This window comes from Choristoneura fumiferana, chromosome 24 (genome assembly GCF_025370935.1).
Source record: "Choristoneura fumiferana chromosome 24, NRCan_CFum_1, whole genome shotgun sequence".
Lineage (NCBI taxonomy): Eukaryota > Metazoa > Arthropoda > Insecta > Lepidoptera > Tortricidae > Choristoneura > Choristoneura fumiferana.
The window spans coordinates 2,093,431-2,100,073 of NC_133495.1; positions in this window are offsets into that span (position 1 = coordinate 2,093,431).

The following is a 6,643-nucleotide window of genomic DNA, read 5'->3' on the forward strand; positions in this document are numbered from 1 at the left end:
GAGAACTTATCAACCAATAATGCATCACTCAGTAACTTAAATACAGCATTTAACTATGCTTCACCTCTTGTAATATTATATATATTAAGTACTGATCTTGTTTCCCTTCAAAATATTTTTAACCAATTTATTTTGTATACATTTATCACATAGTATCCATAATAGTGAATATTAAACAACCTTTCAATCAACCATGAAATGAATGTAATTAATTCTCAGAACTACTACTACTATCAGAACCAATGAGATCACTTGCGAATACAAGCCATGGGTGTATTTTGTCAACAGCAAAAACATTTTATATAAGGCCTTCTCGTCTTTTTTAGTGATTGGTGTATCAACAATTTCATACCTATCATTCCCTTTGGATATTCTATAAGGGCCATAACACTAAGGCAGCAATTTTTACTCTAACTAAGTCACCCACTTTATATTGTGTTGCTGGTTTTCTTGACTTATCGAACCGTTGTTTTTGTTTCTCTTGGGCTACATTTACCTTACTTGTCACATTTTCTCTAACATCATCACGGTCATTATTACTGTTAGTATCTGCAACCAATCCATTCATTATGGCATCAGAAGAGCCTGTAGGGCGAACACCAAAAAGAATTTCAACTGCAGTCAATCCAGTTGTCTTATTTACTGTGTTATTCAACCCCCATTGCACCTTAGGTATAACTTGATCCCAATTATTTTCTGCTTGGCCATGATTGCTTGCTGTGATTGCATCAACAATTGTGCGGTTATACCTTTCTATTTGGCCATTGGCCCTGGATGTCGCAACAGCATTTAAGATGTGTATAACACTCTTGTCCTTCATAAATTTATGGAAATCATGACTAGTAAAACTGGTCCCTCTATCAATTCAGTTATCAATCTTCGTGGTACTCCAAACACAGAAAAATATTCTTCAAACACATTCATTGTGGTTTTTGTCTTGCAAGTTTTCACTGGTTTAATGTATATGAATTTTGTATATGAATCGATAATCGCAAGTATATAACAATTTCCTCGTTTACTTTGTGGAAAAGGACCACAGTGATCTGCATGTAGAGTGTCAAAGGGTTTATCCGGTTTTGGTATGGGATGCAACATTCCCTCTTTAGATCCACCCGGTACTTTGTTGTGAGCACAATATAAACAAGCTTTGCAGTATTTCTTTACAAAACGACGCAAATTTTTGAACCAATATACTTTCTTTATCCGTTTATATGTTTTATCATATCCGAAATGTCCAATATCATCATGGTTCATCTTCAGAATTTGCCACCTAACAGCTTTGGGGACCACCCACAAGAGGTTAATGTTGCCTTTCTTTTGTAAAGTTCTGCATAACCGGTTATTTTTTATAGTAAAATTGTTTTTGACTTCAACTATATTATTTGCACTTGGGTTCTTTAATATATCAACGATGCGCTGCAGTTCAGCATCTGCTTGTTGAACAGTTTGTAACCAAAGCTCAGAGAAGATTTTTGCCAACTATTCAGAAACGAATATCTCACAACACTGGTACAAAGACAGAAGGACAAGTGTGGTAATCTTAAGGTAGGTAGGTGACATAGTTTTAGTAGAAGGAGAAGACAGGAGAATAAAGTAGCCACTAGGAATGGTAGTCGAAACATTCACAGGTAAAGATGGTATCTACAGAGCAGCAAAGGTGAAAACATCAGCTGGATACAATTCGACCTGTTCGCCTTTACAGGCTACAAATTTGTTCCTCAGAGGTGGAGGGACAGCATAATAATTGAAAACGGCTCCGATCCCAGAGGTAAGAAAAAAAGATTACCCGTACTGGTAGAGTTGTCAAAATACCAAGTATCCCAAGTAGCTCAAATTTCCCATTAATTTGTTGACGTGAGAATGAAAAGTATTAATGGGAAATTTGAGCTCATAGTGGTCGTATTGTTCTACAGCAGAAGTAGTTTTCTTATCGGGTGCAGCGCTCCTTATACATATTGTTCTGAAAGAAGATAATAAAAAATATATATAATAAGTTCATGATTTTTGATAAATACAGTTGCTAAAGTTAAAATTAAAAGTGAATGTGGGTTAATAAAAATAAAAAAGTGATTTTCTGATTAATAAAATAAATTTTTAGTAAGTTGATTTAAATTAAATATAGTGATTTCCTGACTGATTGAAAAAAAAAATTAAGTGAATTAAGTATATTACCTACTGACTGACTGAGAGAAATATGGTGCGACCTAAAGAACATAGCGGACCTAGGAAGATGCCGATCCGTTAAAGAAGTCAAGAAGACCAAGACAGTGACCCAGAAAGTGCTCCAGAAACCAGGGAAGAAGTATCAAACGAAGAAAATTCGGAAAGTCAAGTACGAGAAGCTAGTCCACCACCAAAGAAACGCAGTAAAATTGTAAAACGCGTCATAGGAACTACAAAATCTGAACTTGGCATAATTTATTCGATGTTTAGACGAACGGTGGGGGCATTAACTAACAAAGTAAATACCTTAAGTGAAAAAATAAGATCTACGGCTCTCCTCAACACTATCAACGCACCAGGGCAGAATGAAGAGGAAGGAGTAGTGCAGACCAGCAACTTGGCCGATCGGGAGAATTCGACCCCGGACAACAGTTTGGCCGACAAGAGAGATAAGGCTCCATTCACGGATGATTATCACCATATAACATACAACATTCGGAACGTCTGTTGCGGACAGCCATGAAACCGAAATAGAAATATAGAATTTGTAATAAATCTTACGCACCTGAGTAGAGGCGGTTTAAAGGCTTGAAACAACTAGCGTGCAATATGGCGGAAGCTGCACCCACGACCCTCAGAGCGAAAATTTTCACCACTACGACATTATATTTGAACCCTGAGAAAAAAAGATTGCATTTTCCGTACCTACACGTATAACTTTCAAGGGTTAGGGAATGAGGAGTATCTAATCCGCGTCGAGCCCGACTGCTTGGCAACCGAAGTTACTGGATTGAACCGGGTTGTCTTCGTGTCAGGCTCTGAGCCTCACATTCCGATAGTGCGCACGCGATTATTCTTCGACACTAACAATAAACGCGTATCTTTCAGCGGCATCATGGCTCAAACTGGTCGCCTTCTATTTGCCACCTATCTGAATAAAGACGTTAGCGTTCTCAGAGTTACTCGGGGATCATTCCAAGAGCGTGAGCTCCGGGACTTTCATGAGGCAAGCGAAATCTCCAAGGATCTTACTTGCTTCAACATAACCGTAATCGATAAGAAGAAGAAAACGAAAAGCAAGAGCGGGGGTGACCCACCGAGCGGAAATAATGTGCAGGAGAGGCGAAGGCCTGATCCTGCTAATGTGGATAGGCAACGTCCATCTCGGTCGTCGCCCTAGACGCGAGAACATCATCAGGAGGCGAGGGCAGAAAAACCTGAGCCTCGTTCACCCATCTACCCAACTGATGGTATGCTATCAAAGATCCGTAAAGCTCTAAAGCTAAACCCCACGTCATTTGATCCGATCGATTCTAAGTGGCGACTCATCAGCGCAGAGCCCCTTGACATTTCGCGCATAATATCTCAGTTCCCTTCAGTGAACTTCGAGGATTTGCCTCAGCTTGATATTTTGTTTACCGCTCACAGAAATGAAGACTACATATTAGCCTTTAAGGATCAATCAATGAGTCAGTATTCTCTTTATAAAGGCAAAAAATCCCGGTTGCGATAGTGAAAATTCCCCGGTAATTCAGTGCGTTTGTGATTTGGGTCCACCAATCACAGCGCCTGGATTATCGGGGAATTATAGCCAATCACGTGCGGGCTGTACCCCGGCCGCGGGGGTATAAATACAGGTCCGCCCGCAGCGATAGTTCAGTGGACAGTTCATCGTGGCTTACGTGGGTAGTGCGTAATCGCGAGATTCCCGCCTACCCACGCCCCGCTCGGACCATCTCCGCTGCATCCGCCGCGTCGCCTTAACCTGCGGACTCTGTCCAAACCCGGCTTCCCACCAGCGGGTCTAACCGGGGGAGGGCGGAGAACGTGGAGGAGGGCGGCGCGTGCCTAATGGTCGCGCGCCACGACGCCCACCTGACGCCGTCGCTGCTCCTGCAGCACACTGACGCCCCGCCCCCCGCCTTTGCTTTTCTTAAAGCGAAGGTGGTGGGTAGATTGTAAACAGCCCTTCTCAGGGCTACCCGCCGCGCCACTATGGCGCCGCCAGACCCTCCCCTCGACGTCGGGGGTCCCACCGCTCGCCGAGCCAAACGGCGTGCTACGCCTTTGGCTTCGCCGCGACGCAGGCTCCGCGACTATTTTGAGGACGAGGACATTGCGGCCGTTCGGAGGGCCTTCCGCGTGCTACGCACAGCGCGAGGGCTCGCCGATGCGATGACACCACCGCCACCGCCACCGCCACCGCAGCAGACGAAGACGACCCCGTTTTTCCCGCCCATCCCGGGCGGACTGACGTTGGCCGCCCTTCAACCCGGCCCATCTGAGGCACAAGATGGCCAGTCACCGGCCGCCTCCGCGACCCCGCGGACGCCGGCCAACCAGGAGCCACCGCCCGCAACTCGCGACACCACGCCGCGCACGCTCGCCACGCCAAACACCGGCGCACCCGCGAAGCAAGCGCTGGCCGCGCGCAAGCCGCCTGTGCCTGCGCCCGCTGTGCCGCGCTCTGCCCCGCGCTCGCCACCGCCGACTCGATCGACAGCCACGCCCGGCCCGGCGTCCTCGCCGCGCCGCAAGAAAACCGACGCGACACCCGCGCCCCGCGACCCGCGCGTTGACCGCGCGCCGCCCGCGCCGCGCACCCCGGGTGCGCCCCGCGCCACGCGCGCTGACCGCGCGCCGCCCGCGCCGCGCACCTCGGATGCGCCCCGCGACCCGCGCGCGACCAAGGCGCGACCCGCGCCCACCGCGCCTACCGCGCCACTAAAGACCCGCCAGCCGCCGCCGGGCCGTAGCGCGCCACCGTCGGGCCCGCGCTTGCCGCCGCCCAGACCTGGCGCGCCGCCTCCCGCGCACAGGATACCGCCCGCCCGCGCGACGCTTGCACTTAGTGCAGCGACCGCGCCCGCGACGCCCGCGACATCTCTACCGGCACAAGCGCCGACGCAGCCGACGATGCAGACCATCCGCATCCCGTCGCCGTCGCGCTTTCCGCCGCCTGCAAACCTGCCGCCGCCATTCGTCGCGACGAACAAGCGGCGACTATCAGCGTCGCCTCAATCGTATCCGCGCCCGACCATCCCGCGCCTGGACCTGTCCCCGATGGGCGCAGCACCACACATCGTCACATGTGAGGACATCGGGGCAGACGAGGAGGAGGACGGAGGCCCACAGCCGCCGTCACCGTCACCACCGCCAGCAAGGCTGCCGCCACCACCGCCACCGTCACCGGCCCCCCCCGCCGCCGCGAAGGGGAAGAGGTGCCGCCCCTTAGTGGTGAAGTGTCTACCGGAGTGGCCCAAGCATTTTCGCCAGCTGGAGGAGAAGCTTGGCCACCCGGTGAATGCGAAGCCACTGAGGGAAGGCATACTCTTCACGCCGCGGTCTGATACGGAGTCCCGCACCGTTGAAGACCACCTCAGACTTGTTCCAGGAATTTCTTGGAACAAGTGGACGCAGCAAGAGGACCTGCCGCTCAAAGTGGCCATCAGAGGACTGCCGGCGAACACCGCACCGGAGTTCATCACGGAGGACCTGCGGGAGAAGGGGTTCCTCCCCATACTCGTGAAGGAGGTGCGGCCTCGTGCGGGACGCCCCGCCCCCCTTTACCACGCCCAACTACACCGGACCGCCGAGACCATCCCCGCCATCTACCACGTGACCGCGCTACTGGGCATGCGCGGCGTCACCGTGGAAGCATGGCGCGGACGACCCGGACCAGCCCAGTGTCACCGATGCCAGGCCTTTAGGCATAGCTCGGTGAACTGTCACCACCCGCAGCGCTGCGTCCGCTGCGCAGGAAGCCACGCCGCGCGCGATTGCCCGCGACCGCGTGCAGACCCGCCGACTTGCGCTAATTGCGGAGGACTCCACACCGCAAATAGCGTCACGTGCCCGGAATACCAGAGGAAGGCGAGGCACAGGACGGCGGGAGTCGCGCCAAGAACGCGCGCGCGCACAGAAAACCACCACGGCACGACACCCATTGGCGCTACCCAAAGCGCCGTAGAAACGGGCAACGCCCCCAACTCCCTCATGGCGGCGGCCAATGACGGGAGAGCCCCGCCTACAAAAAGGCGTAGAAAACGCGGCGGGAGGAAGAAGAAAGCCTCCGCCCCAGAGCTGCGTAAGAAGGAGCCGATCTCAACGGCACAACCCCGCGCCGCGCCGACAATCGGCCCGCAACCGGAGGTAGCCGCCCCTGCAAAGGGGAGGGTGAAACCGGCAGCGGAAGTCGACGACGGCGGAGCGCGGGTCATCAAGGAGCTGACCCAGGTCCTCCAGGAGCTGCTCCAGGCCTACCAGGAGGGACAGGACCCCGTCCCGATTATCCTGAGACGGCTGGCCATTCTGTATGAACAGAGCGACCAGCCCGCTGAGGAAAATCCCCTGGGAGGCCACACACCGGAAGTGACGTCACAGTGAGGCCGCAAGGCCTACACACCCCAGCGACCCGGCCATATTTGTGGCCGGCGTACGAGGCCGCTGAAAGGGGCAACAACCCCGATACAGCATCCCC